The sequence below is a fragment of the Hyla sarda genome, chromosome 5 (assembly GCF_029499605.1).
Source record: "Hyla sarda isolate aHylSar1 chromosome 5, aHylSar1.hap1, whole genome shotgun sequence".
NCBI lineage: Eukaryota > Metazoa > Chordata > Amphibia > Anura > Hylidae > Hyla > Hyla sarda.
Window position 1 is genome coordinate 43,547,797 of NC_079193.1, and position 25,950 is coordinate 43,573,746.

Consider the following 25,950-nt stretch of genomic DNA (forward strand, 5'->3'; position numbering starts at 1 on the left):
TGAAGTGCATGTGCTGAGCTTCCTAGGAAAACATGAAAGACTGGGAAAGGTTTATTAAATAATGGTGCAAATGGCACTACCCCAGGGCCTTCTCCTTTACTCTCGTGACTCTGATTGGCACCTTGTAGATCAAAAAGGTAAAAAAAAAAAAAGAACCCTGAAACACAGTGGTGACTATGGCTACAAGAAATGTTATGTGCTCTTAAATTAGTCTTAAAAGATCGTATGACTTTTCCTATAAGACTTCAGGGCGGTTGCCGTCCGCTAAATGGTTTTAGTATAAATATAGGTATTGGGGGGAAAAAATGACCACGTAACACATACGTTCTTAGCAATAAGAGTTTTAAGTGAATTTGGTGAGGTCACTGGTTTGGTATATTACTTGGGCTGCTTGGGAGGGCGAAAGGGGCTTTGGTTAATAAAATTAGAAACTTATATCTATGGAAATGTTTGCATCATAGTGATGACATACTTAATGGGAATGGCCACCGTGAAACTTATAGATCCAACAATCTTTGATGGTTCATTTGTTAAAGGGCTTTTCCACTTTAAAACACAGAATAATGGATCTGACTGCTGGGACCCCCTCGTGACAAGGACCCAAATCTCCTGTGGGAATGAAACAGCAGGTATGAGCAATGCTGCTCCACTTAGGGTCTATTCACACAGTGGAATTTCCGCCTCAAATGAAAGCCCATTGACTTCTATGGGATTCCGCACTCCCATTCAACCTTCTGAAATTCCGCGAGCGGAATTTCAGAAGGTTGAATGGGAGTGCGGAATCCCATAGAAGTCTATTGGCTTTAATTTGAGGTGGAATTCTGCAAACAGAAATTCCGCTGCGTGAATAGACCCATATTATGGCAGCGCTGGAGATAGTCAAGTACTGCACTCCCATAGACGATGAATTGGAGGGGCAGGTTGTTAACTAGCCTGCCCCCTGACTGATGAGCCGGGAGAGATGGGTTCCCCTTAAGTTAGGCCCCTCTCCCATGTTTTTCTCCTACCACACCCCCCCTTTTCTGTTGTTTTTTCCCTGGGAGGGGGTGGGTTATTAGGGGAACCTGTCCAATCCCCTGTGGGCTTATTTTCCTGGGCTATTAGCCCCTCCCCCAGGTACCTTATAGCAGCCCTGGCGCCTTTTTCCTGCAGTCTCCCCTCATGGGTCCCGATGGTTGTCCCGCCCTCCCTCCCTGTTGTTTTATGTGTTTTCTTTTATTTACAGTTGTTGGTTTATGGATTCTGAAGTCGCAGCGGGCGCCTAGAGAAGGCAAAGATGTGGTCAGTCTGGTGGGTGAGCTGCACATCAGAGTTGGTGGGGCAGTACCACACGGATTTTGTGTGTCTGATATGCTAATTTAAAATAAAGGCTGTGGCCGACCTCTACCCACTTAAAAGTGTAAACTGGTTGGGGTTGGGTACATTAGGTGCTGGTAGGGTCTCAGCTGTCGGAGCTTGGCGTACATACATGATCTGCTGCTCAAATCTGCGCTGCAACCCAGGTTCCTGTTTCGATATTGCAAGGGATCCCAGCGGTGGAGCTCTACTTAGCCAAAGGCTGTCCGTGCATGCTGGGAGTTGTAATTTTACAAAGGCTGGAGACATAGGGGGGTATTGATCAATTTTGCCTGTTGAAAGTTTCTTTTTACCCTTCTTTTTTTCACTTTGGTTTTCGTGGACATGCACCAAATTTATCATTAGTGCAAGTTGTTAGTAATTTTGGTGCAAATGTTGAAATCAGCCGTTCACAGCGCCTTTTACACAGAACTTACCGCCACAGAGGACGTGTATTTTACCCTGTAAAGCAGCCATTTCGGAGTCCCTCCTGCAGTATATCAGCAAGCGACATGATATTTTCTTTTGTGGGGTTTATAGCCACCATGTGTGATGGATTTTATTTTTTACTTGAGTGTTTTTTTTTTGCTTTAGTGCTTACCTTTCCTGAACCTGTGCGGCCATGTCCAATGCTGGCTCAACGGAAGGTGAAGGTCGCTCAGAGGCAACTATGTCGCAGGATAGTATTGCGCAGCCCCGGAGGTGTCGCTGCTTTCACAAAAAAAATGTTTTAATGTATTTTGACACCTTTACATTTTCTGACATTGCTATGTGTGTTTTCCATGTACAACATTTCTTGGTGGTGAATTGCACCAAAAAAAAAACCTAAAGATGCAAAATTGCACCAAAGATCGATTGGCGGATATGATGAATTACTCGCCAAAGTAAAAATCACACACAGGTCCGTGTGATTTTGAGAAAGTTGTAAAAATGACAGTGGAGAAAATGCGACAAACTTTGGCACAAAAAGACACTGCGCCAAAGTATTGCGCCAAAGTTATGGGAAAAAAACACATAAATCCTTTGATAAATACCCCTCATACTGTTTGGAAAACACCGGTCTAGCGCATAGTTCTAGATAGGTGATATTACAAATACTTTAGAGAAAAAAAAATATTCGTACAAGTAAAAAGTTCCCTGCGGGAGTCAACGGTATCTTGACCAAATATTACGAATACCTCCTGAATTTATATTACAAAAACAGGGTTAACCTATTGTAGGGAGAGGAAATTGCTGGTATGTGACATCACAGGCGTGCACTATTTAACCCTTTCCCATTCCATGTAAGTTAGCAGGTTAATGGTACGGCCCATGGGCCATTATCCCAAACGTTTAGATGCTGCCTAGATGGCACTGCCCGGGTACTGAACACAATGCTCATATTGTGAATTACCTCATTACAAACGCGTTGGGATCTAGAATTGTTGGATATTTCAGATATTAGGCATATGACCGATTCACTACTGGTTTTAAATCTGCCATTTTTGTTATGGTTTAGTTGTGGTCATTTGTGCACTGGATTGATTTTGGTGTATCTTATTTATGGTCTATTAAAGGTTAAGATTTAGGCACTCCCCCCCCCCCCCCCCCTTATCATTCGTTTGATAAATATTGTTTGCACTGAACACAGCGCTCATATTGTGACATCATTACAATACATATTATAGAATACATGACCTCTCGTGAGCTGCATCCCTGAATGCAGAAGCAGTAAAAGATCTCAGGATCTCAAGGAAAGGAACGAGTCTATATGATGTTTAAGGGTTCATCCAGGAATAAAAAACGAGCTAATTTCTTCCAAAAACAGCATCACACCTGTCCTCAGGTTTTGTATGGTATTGCAGTTCCATTAAGGTGAATGGAGACAATTTGTAATACCACACACAACCTGAAGACAGGGGTGGCACTGTTTTTGGAAGAAATTAGCTTTGGTTTTGAATTATTAGAAAAACCCCTATAACATGCCTGATCCTTTGTGTCCAGAAGATAAGCGGTGCTAAATGTGTATGGCAGAAACTTGTCTCCCAGTGAAACAATGATGAGCACATTTATGGTGGAGGAATTGGGACGTATAGTTGTGGGCTGACAGCTATCTCATGGGTATGGCCAGTGATTTAAAGTAGGGAAAATTAGCTGTCTTACTGCTTTTTACAACTTAGCATTCACACCAGGGTCAGTGCTTCCGAAATCAGCTTCCTGCGTATCTGTGTTGTGCTGCATTCAAACCAATGACTTGAACGTAGTCACCTATGTTCTGGACATTCTCCAAGCATATCTGAATTTGGGCTAGGACGGAAAAACAGGGCCTGTCGTCATTTTTCAACCTGAGCTAAAATTCGGATACGCTCAGTGAATATATTTGGGTCATTGGCTTGGATAGGACCAGTGCCGATCTGAGCATGGATATGTCGGCAGCCGATTTTGAGCTTTCCCCAACGTATCCATGCCTAGGAGGGACTGATCGTGATGGGAAACTGGCCTAAGGGTACCTGTCATATCTCAATTAAAAAAATGTTAAATGTTATACTCAGTACCTAATCCCAATGTACATATAATTTTTGTGTCTAGCACCTATATGTATCTCACAAATACCTTTTTTATGTTGCTCACTTGGTTTTTCATCCTGTGCTTTGGAGGGGGCCTGTCCATCTCTTGCTCTCATTCTGCATGACTGATCTTCCTCCCTGAGTCTGCTGTGCTGTTCTGGGTCTCTCCATCCAATCACTGCAGGCTGCTCTGTAACCCCCTCCTCTCTGTTTTCATGCTGCAGTCTGACAGGACAAGAGGGAGCACAGAGGATTGCTAGTCCTGCCCTTGCTTCCTGGACTTTGCCCCAGCCTTTGCTTTAGCTGGGACAAAGATAATGCAGCAACTGGACAGGATTATGTTCTGGGTGATATGGGGACCCCTAGTGGTCTTTTTATTTATGAGCCATGATTTCTATAAATCTTTGAAGTATATTGTATATTAGAAAGGTTAACTGTTTTGCCAGTTTTTGATTCTGACAGTGCCCATTTAAGGGTGTATCTGATAACAAGCTTGTTGACTGATTCCATTAGCATCCAGCAGAATTGCGAAAGCAGCTCTGGATTTTGCTACTTATAGTTTTATGCGTAGGCTTCAGGGGAAATTGTTACGCTGTAAATTTGTGTACAAGCCTTGTTTTGCAAAAAAAAATGTGCTCCATTTTTCAAATCAACTTTGGGGCTTAGTGAGAGGGCGTGGCCTTGCATGGCCCACCAGATTTTCCATAATTTCCTCAAAACATTGAGTTAAAGGGGTTCTCCAGTGGAAAACAACTTTTTTCAAATCAACTAGTTCCAGAAAGTTAATCAGATTTGTAAAAAACTTATGTTTAAAAATCTTAATCCTTCCAGTACTTATCAACTGCTGTATGCTCGAGAGGAAGTTGTATTTCTTTCTTGAGCTCATTCCAGTCTGACCACAGAGCTCTCTGCTGACACCTCTGTCCAGAGTGTAAACCAATCCCCATAGCAAACATATCCTGCTTTGGACAGTTCCTGACATGGATAGAGGTATCAGCAGAGAGCACTGTGGTCAGACTGGAAAGAACTACACAACTTCCTCTGGAGCATACAGCACCTGATAAGTACTGGAAGGATTAAGATTTTTAAATAGAAGTAATTTATAAATCTGTTTAACTTTTTGCCTCCAGTTGATTTAAAACAAAATTGTTTTACACTGGAGTACCCCTTTAAATAATGCCATGAATAAATTTCCGATCGTAGCTTATGTGCAGTTCGAAGGGTGGCGCACAGACAATGAAAGACTCCTTTAAAGTCAGTGTTTCACTCCAACGAGGAGTCTTGGAAACTGACAGGGAATGTATGCCAAGCCAGAGATTTTGCCAAAAGGAAAAAATTTTTTTTATTTAATTACCAAATTTCACAAATAATACTTTGAAAAGGCTATCAAAAAGATGTGAAAAGTATACAGTATATATAGCAAGTAGTCATTCATCATACCTGTCATACTTGGGTCATTTTATCCTTGTTTAGCTTTTTTTTTTTTTTCTAACCAGACATTAAAGATCTGAATAATGATTTATAAAACACAGAAGCAAAACAAACCAAGGAGCATTTGTTCACCTTTTAGGATATGTTCCCCTGCATATATTTATACAAGGGTTCCCCTCTATGCGAGACGGTGGCGACACAGACGAATTGCAGTATTTACAATACTATATAACCTGTGCTTGCTGCATTATATCACTGTAGGGGGAGGGGGGCCTAGAATGAAATCCATGTCTGTAGTAGCAGTGGTTTTCTATTACACGAAGAGTTAAGGCGTAGTAAATATTTAAGAACTGGGGCAGGGAGTTCCCTGCTGGATGTGTAAATGGATGTCACATTCCTATAGATTGGGCCCTAGAAATATTTACTTATTGTTCATTTTGTGCTTGGAAGCATTAACCCCTTAAGGACTCAGGGTTTTTCCGTTTTTGCACTTTCGTTTTTTCCTCCTTACCTTTTAAAAATCATAACCCTTTAAATTTTCCACCTAAAAATCCATATTATGGCTTATTTTTTGCGTCGCCAATTCTACTTTGCAGTGACATTAGTCATTTTACCCAAAAATGCACGGCGAAACGGAAAAAAAAATCATTGGGCGACAAAATCAAAAAAGCCATTTTGTAACTTTTGGGGGCTTCCGTTTCTACGCAGTGCATATTTCAGTAAAAATTACACCTTATCATTATTATGTAGGTCCATACGGTTAAATGATACCCTACTTATATAGGTTTGATCGCACTTCTGGAAAAAATCATAACTACATGCAGGAAAATTTATACGTTTAAAATTGTCATTTCTGACCCCTATAACTTTTTTATTTTTCCACGTACAGGGCGGTATGAGGACTCATTTTTTGCACCGTGATCTGAAGTTTTTATCGGTATGATTTTTGTCTAGATCGGACTTTTTGATCACTTTTTATTCATTTTTTTAATGGTATAAAAAGTGACCAAAATACGCTTTTTTGGACTTTGGAATTTTTTTGCGCATACGCCATTGACCGTGCGGTTTAATTAATGATATATTTTAATAGTTCGGACATTTACGCACGCGGCGATACCACATATGTTGATATTTTTTTTTTTTACACTGTTTTATTTTTTTTATGGGAAAAGGGGGTTGATTCAAACTTTTTTTAAGGAAGGGGTTAAATGACCTTTATTAACCCTTTTTTAAAAAAATTTTTTTGCAGTGTTATAGGTCCCATAGGGACCTATAACACTGCACACACTGATCTCCTATGCTGATCACTGGCGTGTATTAACATGCCTGTGATCAGCATTATTGGCGCTTGACTGCTCCTGCCTGGATCTCAGGCACGGAGCAGTCATTCGCCGATCGGACACAGGGGAGGCAGGTAAGGGCCCTCCCGGTGTCCGGTCAGCTGTTCGGGACGCCGTGATTTCACCGTGGTGGTCCCGAACAGCCCGACTGAGCAGCCGGGTAGGGTTGCCACCTTTCCCTCAGAAAAATACCGGTCATGGGTGTGGCTATGTGGGGGTGGAGCTACAAAAGGGGAGGGGCCAGATTGCACAGGGGCTGAGGGATCAGGGGTTTAAGAAATGGCATGGGGGATGGGAGGGGGGTTTAAGAAATGGCATGGGGGATGGGATGGATACAATATATATGCGGGGGGAGTTTTCCTATATCGCACAAAAAAATTTACATTTAGAGAATACCTACCAAAACCCTATTTATGCCGGCGGCGGCGGTAGTGGTGGTGCGCGACAGCAACGCTGGCTCTCTCTGATGACGAGTGACGTCCCCCTGCGCAACGTCAGATAAACAGGCTAATCAGACAGTATCACACATGACAGATTTAGATGCACAGGCTCAGCAGACAGTATCACACATAACAGGATTAGATACACAGGCTCAGCAGACAGTATCACACATGACAGATTTAGATGCACAGGCTCAGCAGACAGTATCGCACATGACAGATATAGATACACAGGCTCAGCAGACAGTATCACACATGACAGATTTGGATATACAGGCTCAGCTCACAGTATCACACATGACAGGATTAGATACAGAGCGCAGCAGACAGTATCGCACATGACAGGATTAGATACAGAGCGCAGCAGATAGTTTCACACATTAAATCAGTGTTTCCCAACCAGGGTGCCTCCAGCTATTGCAAAACTACAACTCCCAGCATGCCCGGACAGCCAAAGGCTGTCTGGGCATGCTGGGAGTAATAGTTTTGCAACAGCTGGAGGCACCCTGGTTGGGAAACACTGCATTAAATACACAATTTTGCAGAGAGGTCTCACCAGTCTCTTGTCTTCACTTTCTCCTTTCCCCGGGCGGCTCCAGGTTAAGGAATGTCCAGGGGTTGAGGAGGAATGGGGGGGGCAATTATTTATCCCATGGGGCCACATGAGAAACTAAAAATATTGTGGAGGGTCGGGTAGTTTTTCCCCAGATTAGGCAGCATAGTTGTCCCCCAGATCAGGCAGCATAGTTGTCCCCCAGATCAGGCAGCATAGTTGTCCCCCAGATTAGGAGCATAGTTGTCCCCCAGATCAGGCAGCATAGTTGTCCCCCAGATTAGGAGCACAGTTGTCCCCCAGATTAGGAGCATAGTTGTACCCCAGTTGTCCCCCAGATTAGGAGCATAGTTGTACCCCAGTTGTACCCCAGATTAGGAGCATAGTTGTACCCCAGTTGTCCCCCAGATTAGGAGCATAGTTGTACCCCAGTTGTCCCCCAGATTAGGAGCATAGTTGTACCCCAGTTGTCCCCCAGATTAGGAGCATAGTTGTCCCCCAGATTAGGCAGCATAGTTGTCCCCCAGATTAGGCAGCATAGTTGTCCCCCAGATTAGGCAGCATAGTTGTCCCCCAGATTAGGCAGCATAGTTGTCCCCCAGATTAGGCAGCATAGTTGTCCCCCAGATTAGGCAGCATAGTTGTCCCCCAGATCAGGCAGCATAGTTGTCCCCCAGATTAGGCAGCATAGTTGTCCCCCAGATTAGGCAGTTTAACCCCCCCCCCCCCCCCCCCCCCTACACACACACACACACACACACACATATATACACAGACACATAGAGACACAGACACATATATACACACAGACACATACACAGACACATATATACACACAGACACATACACAGACACATATATACACACAGACACACACACAGACACATATATACACACAGACACACACACAGACACATATATACACACAGACACATATATACACAGACACATATATACACACAGACACATATATACACACAGACACATACACAGACACATATATACAGACACATATATACACAGACACATATATACACAGACACATATATACAGACACATATATACACAGACACATATATACACACAGACACTCACCCGCCCTGCGCAGCAGATGGAGACAGAATACACGGCCTCTCCCCTCCCTGCTCTGCCTATGGAGGGTTGTAAGACTGCACGGGGCAGAGAGAAGGCGGGGGAGGGGGAGAGAGGAGACAGGAGGTCACGCCCCCTCCCCAGCACTGTACAGTCTCTTCCTGTCATCGCACGGAGCTCTCCCTGTCACAGGCTGGTGTCAGACCTGGGCATTGTACGGCCGGTCATGAAAGCAGTGCTCTTCTGGGGATGCTGCTCCGTCCGCCCCTGTCAGTGAATGAAAAATACCGGCCATTGCATAGCCGGTATTTTTCATCCAAACTTACCGGCACAGCCCGGAATGTAGATGAAAATACCGGCTGTGCCGGTAAAATACCGGCAGGGTGGCAACCCTACAGCCGGGTCACTTTCAGTTTCACTTTAGAAGTGGCGGTCAGCTTTGACCGCCGCTTCTAAAGGGTTAATACCGCACATCGCCGCGATCGGCGATGTGTGGTATTAGCCGCGGGTCCCGGCCGTTGATGAGCGCTTCATATCGCGGGAGCCGGCGCAGGACGTAAATATACATCCTGCGTCGTTAAGGCGTTAAAGGGGTACTTCGGTGGAATTTTTTTTTTTATCAACTGGTGCCACAAAGTTAAACATATTTGCAAATAAAAATTTTTTTTTTTGAACATGTGCTGCACTCTTCCCCACCCCCTCAGCCCAAACCTATATAGGTGGTAATTAGCCACACTAGGGCCATTTCACTCAGCCCAAACCTATATAGGTGGTAATTAGCCACACTAGGGCCATTTCCTAGCTGCCTCCCAGTCTGACTGGGAGAGTATGGTAAGTGAGCCATTACACCTTGTTCACACTGGTGTGGTGGGGAAGGCTTCTGTTGCTGCCGTGGCGCTGTGTCTGCGGGCGGGTGCGGCCCATAGACTGGTTGGAGTGGCATTGGGGCCGCTCTGCCAGTGGGTCGCTCCCCCCCCCCGTGGGCACTAGTGTCGCGGCGGTGGTGGTCGCCGCCCGGTGCTACGCCATTTTATGCTAGGGACGTTAGGGACCCACTCTAAATAGGTGGCCTTGACGTGGCGAGTGGGCTTGTACTTTTTGATCAAAAATGTATCCTAACAACCTGTTAGTTTTTGATATTATGCTGAGAAGCAATCAGATCATTATACAAGATTGTAGATGTGCACCATGTCTGTATTCTACTCGAATTCATATTTGCAAATTACTTCTATTAAAAAATCTTGATCCCTCCAGTACTTATTAGATGTTGTATACTACAGAGAAAATTCTTTTCTTTTTGGATTTCTTTTCTGTCACGACCACGGTGCTCTCTGCTGACACCTCTGTCCATGTCAGGAACTGTCCAGAGCAGGAGAAAATCCCCAGAGCAAACATATGCTGCTCTGGACAGTTCCTAAAATGGACAGAGGTATCAGCAGAGAGCACTGTGGTCTTGACAGAAAAGAAATCCAAAAAGAAAAGAATTTCCTCTGTAGTATACAGCCGCTAATAAGTACTAGAAGGATTAAGAAATTTTAATAGAAGTAATTTACAAATCTGCTTAACTTTCTGGCACCAGTTGATTTAAAAAAAAAAAAAAAAAGTTTCCATGGCTGTTTTGCAACAACGGAAGGCACCCTGGTTTCATCACCAAATCGCCTGGAAACGCCTTTACATTAGTGATCTCGAAAATAAATGGCCAACCAAAACTACAACTCCCAGCCTTGGCTGTCCGGGCATGCTGGGAGTTGTAGTTTTGCAACACCTGGAGGTCCACAGTTTGGAGACCACTGCTTATATGCTTCTCTAAAAAAATCTGTTCTAAAAAATAAAATAAAAATCGGATTAATAGTGCAGGCTGGGATGGTAAACCATGTGGCATGTCAACCTAAGTGACCCTTTACAGGGGTACTCCAGTGGAATTTTTTTTTTTTTTAATCAACTGGTGCCAGAAAGTTAAACAGATTTGTAAATTACTCCCATTTAAAAATTTTAATCCCTCCAGTACTTATCAGCTGCTGTTTGCTCCAGAAGAAGTTCTTTACTTTTGGATTTCTTTTCTATCTGACCACAGGGCTCTCTGCTGCCACCTCTGTTCATGTCAGGAACTGTCCAGAGGAGAGTTTTGCTATGGGGATTTGCTCCTACTCAGCAGAGAGCCCTGTGGTCAGACAAAAAAGAAAGTCAAAAAGAAAAGAACTTACTCTAGAGCATACAGCAGCTGATAATTACTGGAAGGGTTAAGATTTTTAAATAGAAGTAATCTAACTTTACAAATCTGTTTAACTTATGGGAACCAATTGAATTTAAAAAAAAATGTTTTCCACTGGAGTACCCCTTTAAATAGTGTCATAGTACCCCCATTAACAGTGTTATGACCCATAAACAATGCTGTCATTACCAGCGGCAGCCAGAGAGACTCCTAAACACTACCTCATTAACAATGCTGGAGAGTTCCCCCGTACAACATGCACAATAAACAATGCTCTCATTAATATTTTCAGCCAGAGAGCTTCCTAAACAGTACCCCTGTGGTAGGCCTCTGGGGTAGGGGTAGTATAGTCAGGGTATTGCTTTGGTATATCAGGGGTTAAGGTTAACCCTATAGTTCGTGACGCCAGGCTGAGGGCTAGTATGCTGAGATAATTCTCCAGCCTATCGCCGCCCTTCCCAGTAACGACAGGTGCATATGAATAATGACTGAAGATAGTTGAACTTGAACTTGGATAACTTTACTTAAAGGCTTGCGGTACATCCAATAAACAGTAACAGTCTCATTCAACAGTCTCTATATAGTTCAGTGACTGACAGTTGTTGCAGACCTTGACTTGTTTTATAAGTCTCTAGATTTAGGGTTAATTGCGAAGATCCGTCCGGATTTAGGGGATTGATACGGTCCGGTGATCTTGCAGAGTGCTTAGGGATTGATACACTCACGGTTTGGTAATGATCAGCCGTTGCCGCAAGGCTCAGGCCTAAACTCACTGATGACAGCAGCGCAGATCCTTCTCTCATGAAAGCCCGGGAACAAGAGAGCGAGCTATGGCCGCCACTCCCTTATATGGGCAGGGGCGGGCCGTTTTGATTGGTCCGAATATCTGTCACTCACTGTTACAAGGAATTGTGGGCGCAATACATCATAGGGACCTCCAAAGGTCCTTAAGCAGAAACCATAGAGTTTACCTGATCACGTGACCCGCAGGTCCTGCTATGCTCCGTACAGGTAATTAACTAATTATATACACTAGTACTATTATATTTACATAAATCCTGAGAAAACTGTTAGTTTAATGACTATCTAGATTAGAGGTGGCAAGGGGCAGACTAGACAAAAAGGACCCCGACGTCCTAGGGACTCTGGCTATGGGGACCTATACACAGGTACCGTATAGGATGCGGTACCGGGACACCGCACCCCCATAAACAATGCCAGATAACGCCCCTTTAAACTTTGCTTCAAGGTAGAAAAATGACCTACAAAACAGTACAAGCCACAATCCCTGTGGGTCTGGTAGATCTCCTATTCCTTGGACTATAAGGGTAAAGGATTGTGTCAAAAAGACATATGGAAACATAGGGGGAGATTTATTAAAATCTGTGCAGAGGAAAAATTGTCCATTTGCCCATGACAACCAATCAGATCGCTTCTTTCCTTTTTCACAGGCCTTCCTAAAAAAGAAAGAAGCGATCTGATTGGTTGCTATGGGCAACTAGGCAACCTTTTCTTTGCACAGGTTTTGATAAATCTCCCCCATACTGTATAAACAATTGAATCTTTGCTCCAAAGAAGAGGTATGCAAAGCAGCTTTTCCTTAAAAATCTGTGTTTAATTCCAACTCAGAGACTTAGAAACTGACTGGGAACATATGCCAAACAAGATCTCTCCTGAAGGAAAGAATACCCATTTGCAGACAACTGCTATTGCCCCTCATCAGTACAGACAGGGCCCATATAAGGGTTTTTGTCCATACATGCAAAGGTGTATTTTTGTGGTGTCCCAGCACCAAAGGCTGTCCTGCCTCCGACCTCCTCGGGCAGATCTGCGGCACATGTGGTGAGCCCGCTAAAGGACTGGGTGCTATAGTTATTATGTTCAAGCACTTTATTAAATGTTTATTATATTTTTCATAAGTATTGTGTTGTATGTTATTTATATGTGTTATACCTTTAAGAGTGAGGAGCAGTGTAAACCCATGTGACCTTGCCTGTCCAATGGGAACCCCTAAATTGTGAGCTATATAATGTAGTGGGGGAGGTGTTGACCCAGTCCAGTTCAGTTCCTGTGTGAGCTCATGCAGAGCACAATTGTGGTAAAGGTGTGAGTTGTATGTGGAGAAGCTCTGAGGGAAGTCAAGAACAAATCTCATCTCAAGTCTTATCCAGCCATTCTGCAAGGGATCCCCTGTACAGTGGAAAGTCAAGCCCTGAAGGAGAAAGTGACAGGACCTTGTCAGAACCCTAGCGACCTGGAAAATCTTCAGTCTCATATCAAGTCGGTATTAATCTATTGGGTGAAAAGCATCATATGTCCCAGCAAAGCAACAGGGCTTCCAAGGGGTTACACTCCACCCTCTCCACTCTGCACCATACTGTTGGTGTGTAATATCATCTGCACCCAGCTCAGTAAAAAGCAGTTATCCGTAACCCGATGTTGGTTTGTTTCTTTACTCCCCGTGTCTGGCCCAGGAGAAACTGTCTCCCACCTCGGACCGTGTATAGGATAACGGTGCTCTGGCGTCACAAAGTGATCAGGAATTCCTTGCACCCCCGTGGCACCACATTTTGTTGAACAACTCCCAGGCAGAAGGGTGGGGGATGGAGTAGTGAGTAGGTAATTCCCCTTGTTAGGTAGATGCCCCCAGTAGGTAGGTAATCCCCCAATCACCCCCATTTGGCAGATGTCTCAAGTATTTAGAATTCTGGGAAGAATATACAAAGCAGCTGGGAGTGAAACACTGGATTTTAAGGGAAACTTACCTGAAAAGGTGGTGTAAGAGCTGCTTTACAAATGCTTCATTCTCACAATTCACTGTAGAGAATGATTAGTCTATATGTCTCCTCATGCTGGGAGTTGTAGTTTTGCAACAGCTGGAGAAACACTGGCCCTGATTTACAATTATAAACCCGACCTGTTTTGTTGGGTTGTGTGACAAAATGTGTCTGCGCCAGAATGTGCGACTAAAAAAATTCTAAAAACCCATCCAACCATCGATTTTACTTAGAAAACCCGAAAAAGGGCAGTGGCTGCAAGTATTTTCGAAAAATCCCAACATATTTACTAATGTATCCATAGAAAATGTGGTGGATTTGAGCTCTGGAAAACCCCACAGCTCAGAACATGTGTAAGAGAAAGAAAAACGTAAGGAAAAGTGCAAAATGTAGGGAAACATTAGTGAATACCTGTCGGGAATCAAAACCCACAGAGAGAACTCCACTCTTAGTAAATGAGGCCCAATGTTTGGTAATCACTGCATTAAACAAAGCAAGAAATGCATTGTGTCCTTATGTCCCATAGTATCTACTCCATGGCTGAATGTCACTTGGAATGCATTGATACATTTTGTGGTAACCCGATTATTCTGTATACACATTATGGATCCAGTAGATGAATTCCTCATTATTCTCCAATTTCTCACCTTGACTTATTGCAGGGAGGTAAAAATAAGTCCAAACATTTAAGATGTAAATGATTTGGAATTTATGTGTCCGGGCGCAGGATTTTGTCTGACCCGATGTAGGAGAAGTCCCTTCCCGGTGTTCCTGTAGACCACACACAAGTCTCTAACTAGAAGGATGTTGTTTGTATCGACAAAGTTACTCGTCTATTTGAATTCTCACTTTCTCGAGGCCAAAACAAACCTCTGTTCTGCGCTCCGCCTGACTCAGCAATAGTCCGCTGGTTGCTGATACAGAATTACAAAATATTTCAAAGCTCTGGAGATCATCTTTTGTCATGTGTTCTTCTCGGAACAGAAGAAGTTTCTTTTTTTTCTTAAAGGGGCTTTCCAATTACATTGGTGAGATATGTCACAAATACCTTAACATTGGGCATCTAATTTTTCTTACTTGACTATACTAAAGGCAAAAAGGGGTGATCCATTGCAAGCTCTTCTCTGAAAGGAAAGAGGCTCCCCAGCAAACCTACCCTTTGCCCCCGGGCCAAAAGACACCTGCAAGGGTCCGGGCTCAAAGTCCCTTTTCGCCAAAGATAATAAGGGCACCACAAGTGCTCCTGGCATCCTAGGAGTTTGCCCAGTTGTTAGCCGAGGAGCTGTAAAACTAGTTGGTACCCAGGGTCATAGGGAGGTAAGGAACCAGATGACCACACACACCTCCCCTAGACCGGCAGAAGGGACTATCACACCCTGATCATCCTAGTGAACAAAGAAAAGACAAAAAACATAATAAAAAATAATAATAATTGAATGTTCACTGTGCAGAACAGCATGGACATCCGACCAGATCTATAAAAATGCCACTGCAGATCTGCAGCCAGAAGGCTTGAATGCAAGGGGTTTGTGCTATGTGCATTAACATATGTAGGGTCACTACTCCCAGGGCACTTTGCACCTTGGCTCTTACCCTAATGGGACCATATCCAGAGGTAACAGGTAACAGGTTGCCACTCCATGTGGTTCTCCATTCTGCCTTTGGCGGTCTACCACATCGCCAACTAACAGAACAGATTCTACTCTTGTATTTCTTCTCTAAAGGTTGAGAAGCAATACAATCTACTGACTGCAGACTTTGCTGTCTTTAATGTACATACAAGAGCACAGCCACAAATCAAATGGTATAGTGGTAGCCCAAGGTACCAAACTCTCCCAGTTGGGAAGAGTCTAAGAAAGTTGGAAAGTTTTTCTGATTCCGAAGTTTAGCTACAATGAATCACATTTAAAGGGGTGCAATTTGGCTCCATTCAATTCAGTGGAACACAGCTGCAATACCACACACAACCTAAGGACAGACGTGGTGTTTTTTTTTTTTTTTTTTTTTTATAAATCAGCTCTGGTTTTCTAATCTGGGATAACCCCTTTAAATCTTCATAAACTATTTAAAGTTAGCCACACAAATATCAGTATTACTGGGGAGGGGGTACAAACTTAAGTTTTTGCCCAGGGGCCTCCACCAACGTTGGAACTTAGAGACTCCTGTTCTAGAGATTATGGGGGCCCTAGCTGTTTGATCCACACAATCTTAGGCTGGGTTCACATCACGTTTTTCCCAATACGAGACCACATACGGCTGGGGGAGCTAAAACCTTGCACTCCGGTATCTCAGCCATTTACAGCCCATATGTAATTCATTTCAATGAGCCGACCGGAGTGAAACGCTGACTCCGGTCGGCTCATTTTTGCCCCGTATGCAGTTTTCCCACCGCACCTAAAATCGTGGTCGACTACGATTTTAGGTCCGGTGGAAAACCGGGTACGGGGCAAAAAGGAGCCTACCGGAGTTAAAGTTTCACTCTGGTCAGCTCATTGAAATGAATTACACACGGACGGCATACGGCTGAGATACCGGAGTGCAAGGTTTTAGCTCCCCCAGCCATATGCGGTCCCGTATTGGGAAAAACGTGACGTGAACCCAGCCTTACACTCATTCTCTATCCTATGCATAGGAGATTTTGTATGAATTATTGAAATGACTATGTGCAGACCTCAACTAACATCCCTAGTTTTGGGGTCAGAGGTGGCCCAAATAGTCAGACTCCTACTAATTTAATAATATGCCATAAATTGTATACACACTTTAAATGTAGAGATACAGTATATACACTTATCATTATAGCATTCCTACTAATGCTAGGTTTAGGATGTTATTATTAATGTCACTTTAATGCATCCAAGCACCACTACTCCTCTCTACGTGATGTATCATGGAGGGGGCGGATAACACATTGACATTCCTGATATGTAACCATGAAGCCTACAGTAGTCACATAGCTGAGGCGGAGGAGAGGGGATGTCTGGAGCCAGCATTGAGATGGTGACAATCACACAAGTGGATCTGCTCAACAATCTTCAAAGACATTTCTCTTACTGTAAGAGCCGAGGAGAATGTGCGCTTCCGGGTCCACTCTGAACTTATGTCTGCTACATGGGAAAACGTTTCTACATTGGTATCCCTTTGCACAATATTTACAACAGATGTTATCAGAGTATACTTCATCAATACTGTAGCGCAAAGATATAGCTGGACTACTACCGCCAGTCCATACATGGGAGAATGTCCCACTTAAAGGGGTATTCCATGATTTTATTTTATTTGACTATGCTACAGGGGCTGTAAAATTAGTGTAGTTCATAAAATAGTGTCTGTACCTGTGTGTGACGATGGTCTCACAATTTTTTTGTGATTATCGCCCCAATATTTATTTTTAACAGCATACAAAATTACTCATGTCACGGTTTTTCCCAGGTTGCAGTGTGTCAAGATCTGACATCACTAGTCAGGTGATCAGAGGGTGTCTGTTCTGCTTCAATGGGTGGAGCGACCGCTGGGTGGGAGATCATTTTGCAACAACTGTAGGCCCCCTGGTGAGAAAACACTGGTGTATTGCATTGAAGGGCTCACAGGTGGGTTTCAATGGGTGGAGTGGCTGATGTGGCTATGGAACTATGGCATGTGTAGTTTAGAGTACGAAATTCAACAGGAAATTCCCAGTTCTGGCAGGTATGCACTAATAAAATCCCCTTATGGTGAATAACCCCTTTAAGCTACCCTGATGGTGCCCACAAGCCTTCAAAAGCTGTTGGCCTAATAATCATTCTGTCAGCAGCTATCTTTGCCTTTCACTCCATGCCCAAGTGTTCTAAATGGAAGTAAGCTAATCCTGAAATCCAATATTGCCAAACCTTCTTTTCCCCAACAGACATGGTGAGGCCCCGAATTTGTGGGTTCGGCCAACCTTTCTCTAATGTGTATGGGGTCTTTTATGTATAAAAGTCAGCCACATCCACCAACTTCAGCAGGATCTTATGTACATTGGTGGTGGGGTCTCCCAACAATACTCAGTAGCAGATGTAGGGCACAGAGGGATTGGGTATGTTGGATCCCCTCATACTCTTATCCTGTCTAATCAGTAGACTGTATAGAACAGTGTTTCTCAACCAGTGTGCCTCCAGCTGTTGCAAAACTACAACTTCCAGCATGCCCGGACAGCCTTTGGCTGCCCAGGCATGCTGGGAATTGTAGTTTTGCAACTACTGTTTGGGTAACACTGCCCTATGGACAAGCCAAATGGACACATCCAGCTAAAAAATTATTCCTGTAGTTCCTGGAGGAATAACAGAGGTGGGACTAGTATTTACTAAAACAGGTGTAATAAGAGTTTTGACAGATTAATTGGGTTGAATTGATAATGTATGCACACAACCTAGAAATTTATGGTAATTTGGAGAGAGTGGTTGGGGATATGCAAATTATTTTTTTTCCAATAAGTGTCTGATCTGTGGTCATAGAGAAGGTGGAGAACCACAGCAGCACACCTCTTCCCTCCTCACCACGCATAATTGATGTACAAGGATCAATTCCAGCAGGGAGGGGGAGAGAGGAGGCATGCATGCTGTGGTTCACTGCAAAGGAATAAAGCAATTTTGAATGTGGAAATGGCAATCAGACAAGATAAAGGTATGTTAGCTCTCTCTCCAATGTAATGCCGGAAAGGTAGAGACACTGGGGGAGATTTATCATCACCTGTCTAGAGGAAAATTTGCTGAGTTGCCCATAGCAACCAATCAGACTTCTTCTTTAATTTCTGAAAAGGCCTGTGAAAAATGAGAGAAGCGATCTGATTGGTTGCTATGGGCAACGCAGCAACTTTTCCTCTTGACAGTTTTGATAAATCTCTCCGTCTGTGTGCAGCAGGCGCCGCTGGATAAAATTAGCACTATGACCATGTGGACATGCACTGTCCCTATTAACGGTAAAGAATTGCGGTAGGAATTTTGCCAAAAATGAATAGACATGTTTATTCTTTCTGTGGACTCCGGAACTTTTCTGTTGCGGAAGTTCCATTGAAGATAACGGGAAGCTGCTACACTGGGACTAACAGCTCGGAAGTTCTGCTGTGTGAATGGGCCCGTAGTATTCTTTTTTTTTTTTGCATTAGGGCTTATAGATGTAGACGTGACATCATAGGTCCAGCACAGAAGCCCAAGTCAATCCCCATCTGCCCTCTATTTGTACACACTTTCGCCATTTTCTTCCCACCAGTCTCCCTCATTACGGTCTATGTGATCACTGTTATCTTTGTATTGTGACAGACCGTCTGTGCAAACAATGTTCTGGTGACAGAGTGCACTGACTAGTCAGGAATGACAAACATTTGTTAAGTGCTCTCCTGGTCTTGTGCACATATCATTGTCTCTGTGTGTCTGTCCCATGTCCTGGCCTAAGCATACGCTGGGAGATGTCTCGTGGCCTCACAGCTGTCACCACAGATGTCTACACTTTCTAAAAACCCTTATCTTCTTTATCAGTGCACATAGGTAATGGGATCGCCATTACACAAGAGACTCCAGTCATCATTATATTACAGAGCCCTGTGTATCTTTATGGTGTATAGTCATCCTTTTAAATATACTTTTATTCTGATCCCATGTTCACTAGGGCGAATGTAGAAAGAAGTGCAGCAGTTTCTCTATTGCAGTGTTTCCCAACCAGGGTGCCTCCAGCTGTCGCAAAACTACAACTCCCAGCAAGCCCAGACAGCCAAAGGCTGTCTGGGCATGCTGGGAGTTGTAGTTTTGCAACAGCTGGAGGTACCCTGGTTGGGAAACACTGGCTTAAGGCCTCTATCTTTTAGAGGGAGATTTATCAAAACCTGTGTAGAGGAAGAGTGGTGCAGTTGCCCATAGCAACCAATCATATTTCTTCTTTCATTTTTAACAGGCCTCTTTGAAAATGAAAGAAGCAATCCGGTTGTTATGGGCAACTGCACCACTTTTCCTCTACACAGGTTTTGATAAATCTCCCCCTTAGGGGTAGTTTTATCAAAATTGTGTAGAGAAAAAGTTGACTAGTTGCCCATAGCAACCAATCAGATCTCTTCTTTCATTTTTAATAAGGCATCTAAAAAATGAAAGACTTGATCTGATTGGTTGCTATGGGCAACTGGGCAACTTTTACTCTGCAAAGGTTTTGATAAATCTTTCCCTTCGGCTGCATTCATATCATGTTTTGCCCCTACGGCTGCCGGATTCGGCTGGGAAATGTAAAAATCGGGCGCTCCTGTATCCCAGCCGGACCATCGCCGAATCTCATTCACTTAAATGAGCCGACCGGAGTGATATAGGGGGAGATTTATCAAAACCTGTCCAGAGGAAAAGTTGTTGAGTTGCCCATAGCAACCAATCAGATCGCTTCTTTCATTTTTGAAAAGACCTCTGACTGAAAATGAAAGAAATGATCTGATTGGTTGCTATGGGCAACTCAGCAACGTTTCCTCTGGACAGGTTTTGATAAATCTCCCCCATAGTGACTCTGGTTGGCTCATTTTTGCCCCGTATCCGTTTTTGTGATCGGACTTAAAACCGTGGTATACTACGGTTTTAAGTCCGGTCAAAAAACCGGAATACGGGGCAAAATAAGAAAGATAAACCAAGATAAACCTGTTCATTCATTCATTCATTCAGCGTATTGGCTAGGAAATTCCATAGGGGGAATCCGCCCTAAGGCCATATTCCCATGACAAAATTTCTGAGTAGAATCTAACGAAAAAATTCCACTCGGAACCTTTTATGCAGCAGAGTCCCATTGATTTCAATGGGACTCTGCTGCACAGATGTTTTTGCCTCGGGAATACCAATTCTGGCATCGGCAGAAAGAATAGACTTGTCTATTCTTTTTGCCGGTTTGCCTAGGAAATGCATTGCCGTCTATGAGATGCAGCATTTCCAAGTGTTCCCAGCACCCGCCGGATTATGCACATGTGCAGAATGTCTGCAACGTGTTTTCCATGCGAACTTTCCGCATATTTTACGCCGTGTGAACTCGGCCTAAGTCTACTTGTGTGCCTCTTGTTCCTCGTGCAGGCTGGTGAAGTTTTTCATCTTGTTTCCTAACACTAGAGGGCATAAGACTCACAATAAAAATTAAAATCTAGCAGCGGCCCTTGTTCATGGAGGAATTCCTGCAGTGCACTCTCCAGCATGGGCTTGTACAGACTGCAACTGGTAATGAGGATAATAGGCAGGTTTGAATATTAAAGTGTCCCCTGCCAAAAATGACGATGTGCCCCCCTCTTCCCCACTCGAAGGTTTCTTTAGAAAAAGACAGCAACCTAGGGGATCTCAGAGCTGTGCTGCAAACTTCAATATCTTAGGAGTCTTTAAGAAACACTAAACCTATAGTAGAGAATTTTAATAACAAAAAAATGATTTTGGGTAATTCCAATGAAAAGCATTTAAGTGGCTGATAACAGAGAGCAATAGATTATGACCAGTGACCATGCTATGACTAATTGTAGAAGCAGTTCTATAGGTTTACTGCAGGTTTTCTCAACCAGGGTGCCTCCAGCTGTTGCAAAACTACAACTCTCAGCATGCCCGGACAGCCTTTGGCTGTCCGGGCATGCTGGGAGTTGTAGTTTTGCAACAGTTTTGTGGATTTGGCAGGAGAATTTAAAAACAGCCTTTTGGCTTATTTTCCAACCATATCCGGCTCTTAAATCGGACTGAAAACCCGGAGTCTGCTGCACTTTTCAGTCCGGTTAAAAAACTGGATTTTGTCAGAAAATAAGCCGACCGCAGAAAATACCTAGGCTACATACATCAGCCACAGAAAGGGGGGGGGGGATTTTGGTTAAAGGAGTATAGGGGATAAGTTTCAGATAGCGGGGAGGCTGACCGCTAGGATCCCCGCCAGCTCCCGTACGGGGCCTCAGCAGCCTGCGGGAGGGGGGCACGTCGACCACTGCACGAAGCGGCAGCTGACACGCCCCCTGAGAAAACTCTATGGCAAAGCCAGAGCGCTGCCTTTGCCAATCTCCGGCTCTGGCATAGGGCTGTATTGAGGGGGTGTGTCGGACGCCGCTTCGTGCTGTGGTCAACATGCACTCTCTGGCCAGCAAGCAGGGGCTCCGTACAGGAGATCGCGGGGGACCCCAGCGGTCGGACTCCCCGCAATCTGAAGCTTATTCCCTATCCTTAGGATAGGGGATAAGTTTTTCAGGACTGGACTAAAGTTCTTCAAATTGTGTCAAAATTTTAGCACACATTATTGGTCTTAGAATAAGTTTTGACTGCTATCGACTTTTTTTTTTCTGGCACTGGAAAAAATAGAAGGCCACAGATAATTGCCCTGTCTATTTGCACTCCCAAGATTCATTTTTTGTGTTTTTCTTTTTTTTTTTCTCTTTTTTTAAAGGGTACCTCTCATCAAATAAACTTTTGATATATTTTAGATTAATGAATGTTGAATAACTTTCCAATAGCATGTTAATGAAAAATATGCTTCTTTCTATTGTATTTTTCCCGATCAGTCCTGTCAGCAAGCATTTCTGGCTCATGCTGGAGTCCTAAACACTCAGAGCAGCCAGCCTGCTTTGTTCACAGCCAAACAGGCTGTGAACAAAGCAGGCTGGCAGCTCTGAGTGTTCTCCTTTGTGAACAAAGCAGACTGGCAGCTCGTAGTGTTTAGGACTCCAGCATGAGTCTGAAATGCTTGCTGCCAGGACTGGTAGGGAGACCCCTAGTGGTCATTTCTTCAAAGTGGAAAATTAAATAGAAAGAAGCATATTTTTTAATAACATGCAATTGTTAAGTTATTCTGCATACATTAATCTATAATATATCAAAAGTTTTTTTGATGAGAGGTACCCTTTAACCCCTTCCCACTATTGGACGTATGCATACGTCCAGGCGAATTACACGTTCGCGCAAATGGACGTATGCATACGTCCAAGCGATCTCCTGCTCTGCCGCGGGCAGCGCAGGAGATCGCTGGTGGGACTCAGCTGTCAATCACAGCCGGAGTCCCACCGCAGCTGCCGGGGCCGCGATCGCGCCGGTCCCGGCAGCATTAATCCCATAGATGCCGTGATCAGTTCTGATCACGGCATCTATGGTGTTTGCAGGGGGAGTGCTCTCCCCCTGCCCATCAACGGCGGCGCCGCTATAAAATAAGGGGGATCGGGGGTGTCCAAGACACCCTCGATCCCCCTTGAAGAGATAGGAGTGAGGTGGCAGGGTTGCCACCCCTCCTATCCCTGCTATTGATCGGCGGAGCGGCCGACCAATAGCAGACTGGGGGCGGGGGGGTTAAAGTTCGGTTCCCCGCGCTATGCCCGCCCATCGGTGTCCGGGAACAGCGGGGGGAACCGTGTAGCAGTGGCGGCAGCGGCGGTCACTTACCCGGCGGAGGCTGTGATCACGGCGGCGGTGGAGGTGAGTATGACGCCGCGTGTCCGGGAGTCTGTTGCCTAGCAACATCTGCAGGGCGACAGTTTAGAGAGTGGTTTCTAAACTGTCGCCCTCCAGATGTTGCAAAACTACAACTCCCACCATGCCTTGACAGCTGTTTGCTGTGTTGGCATGCTGGGAGTTGTAGTTTTGCAAGATTTAGAGGGGTTCAGGCTGGAGATCACTGACAGTGGTCTCTAAACTGTAGCCCTCCAGATATTACAAAACTACAACTCCCAGCATGCCCAGACAGCAGTTTGCTGTCTTAGCATGCTGAGATTTGTAGTTTTGCAACATCTGGAGGGCCACAGTTTAGAGACCACTGTCAGTGATCTCCAGCCTGAACCCCTCTAAATCTTGCAAAACTACAACTCCCAGCATTCAGGAACAGCAAATGGCTGTCTCGGCATGCTGGGAGTTGTACTTGCGTGCCTCCAGCTGTTGCATAACTACATCTCCCAGCATTCCCTTTGGCAATCAGTACATGCTGAGAGTTGTAGTTCTGCAACAGCTGGAGGCACACTGGTTGGGAAATACCGAGTTAGGTAATAGGTTCTATTACCTAACTCAGTATTTTCCAACCAGTGTGCCTCCAGCTGTTGCAAAACTACAACTCCCAGCATGCACGTTCTGTCAGTGCATGCTGGGAGTTGTAGTTTTGCCCCCCCCCCCCTCCCATGTGAATGTACAGGTTACATTCACACTGGCGGCGGATTACAGTGAATTCCCTGCTTCAAGTTTGAGCTGCAGCAGCCGCAGCTCAAACTCCTAGCGGGAGACTCAGTGTAATCCGCCGTCAGTGTGAATGTAACCTAAAAACAGTACACTAACACAAAATAAAGAGTAAAACACTACATATACACACGTACACTGCCCCCCCACCACCACCCCTTCCCCCCCCCAATAAAAATGAAAAACGTATCCTACAGCAGTGTTTCCAAAACGGAGCCTCCAGCTGTTGCAAAACAAAAACTCCCAGCATTTCCGGACAGCCATTGACTGTCCAAGCATGCTGGGAGTTTAGCAACAGCTGGAGGAACCCTGTTTGGGAATCACTGGTGTAGAATACCCCTATGTCCACCCCTATGCAAATCCCTAATTTAGGCCTCAAATGCGCATGGCGCTCTCACTTTGGAGCCCTGTCGTATTTCAAGGCAACAGTTTAGGGCCACATATGGGGTATCGCCGTACTCGGGAGAAATTGCCTAACAAATTTTGGGGGGCTTTTTCTCCTTTTACCCCTTATGAAAAGGTAAAGTTGGGGTCTACACTAGCATGTTAGTGTAAAAAAAAAACATTTTTGTACACTAACATACTGGTGTTGCCCCATACTTTAAAATTTCACAAGCGGTAAAAGAAAAAAAAACCTCCAAAATTTGTAACGCAAAAAAGGACGGAGATACCCCATATGTGGGCGCAAAGTGTTCTGGGGATGCACAACAAGGCTCAGAAGGGAGAGTGCACCATGTAAATTTGAGGTCTAAATTGGTGATTTGCACAGGGGTGGCAGATTTTACAGCGGTTCTGACATAAGTGCAAAACAATAAATACCCACATGTGACCCCATTTTGGAAACTACACCCCTCACGGAATGTAACAAGGGGTATAGTGAGCATTTACACCTCACAGGTGTCTGACAGATCTTTGAAACAGGGGTCTGTGAAAATGAAAAATAAAATGTTTTATTTGCACAGCCCACTGTTCCAAAGATCCGTCAAATGCCAGTGGGGTGTAAATTCTCCCTGCACCCCTTATTACCTTCCGTGAGGGGTGTAGTTTTAAAAATGGGGTCACATGTGGGGGGGGTCCACTGTTCTGGCACCACGGGGGGGCTTTGGAAATGCACATGGCCAAATTCTCTCTCCAAAAGCTCAATGATGCTCCTTCTCTTCTGAGCATTGTAGTTCGCCCCGAGTGCACTTCACGTCCACTTATTGGGTATTTCCATACTCAGAAGAGATGGGTTTACAAATTTTGGGGGGTATTTTCTGCTATTATCCCTTGTAAAAATGTAAGAAATGGTATGCCATGTGTTTTTTTTTTCTGTCCTGGCACCATAGGTGCTTCCTAAATGCGGCATGCCCCCAGAGCAAAATTTGCTTCCAAAAAGCCAAATGTGACTCCTTCTCTTCTGAGACCTGTAGTGCGCCAGCAGAGCACTTTTCATCCCCATATTGGGTGTCTTCTGAATCGGGAGAAATTGGGCTTCAAATGTTGGGGGTATTTTCTGCTATTACCTTTTTTAAAAATGTTAAATTTTTGCTAAGCCAAGCATTTTTGGTAAAAAAAAATTATTTTTTTTTACATATGCAAAAGTCGTGAAACACCTGTGGGGTATTAAGGTTCACTTTATCCCTTGTTACGTTCCTCAAGGAGTCTAGTTTCCAAAATGGTATGCCATGTCGTTTTTTTTTGCTGTCCTGGCACCATAGGGGCTTCCTAAATGCGACATGCCCCCCGAGCAAAATTTGCTCTCAAAAAGCCAAATATGACTCCTTCTCTTCTGAGCATTGTAGTTCGCCCGTAATGCACTTCAGGTCAACTTATGGGGTACCTCCATACTCAGAAGAGATGGGGTTACAAATTTTGGGGGGTATTTTCTGCTATTAACCCTTGCAAAAATGTGAAATTTGGGGGGAAACACACATTTTTTTTTTTTACATATGCAAAAGTCATGAAACACCTGTGGGGTATTAAGGCTCACTTAATTCCTTGTTACGTTCCTCAAGGGGTCTAGTTTCCAAAATGGTATGCCATGTTTTTTTTATTTGCTGTTTTGGCACCATAGGGGCTTCCTAAATGCAACAT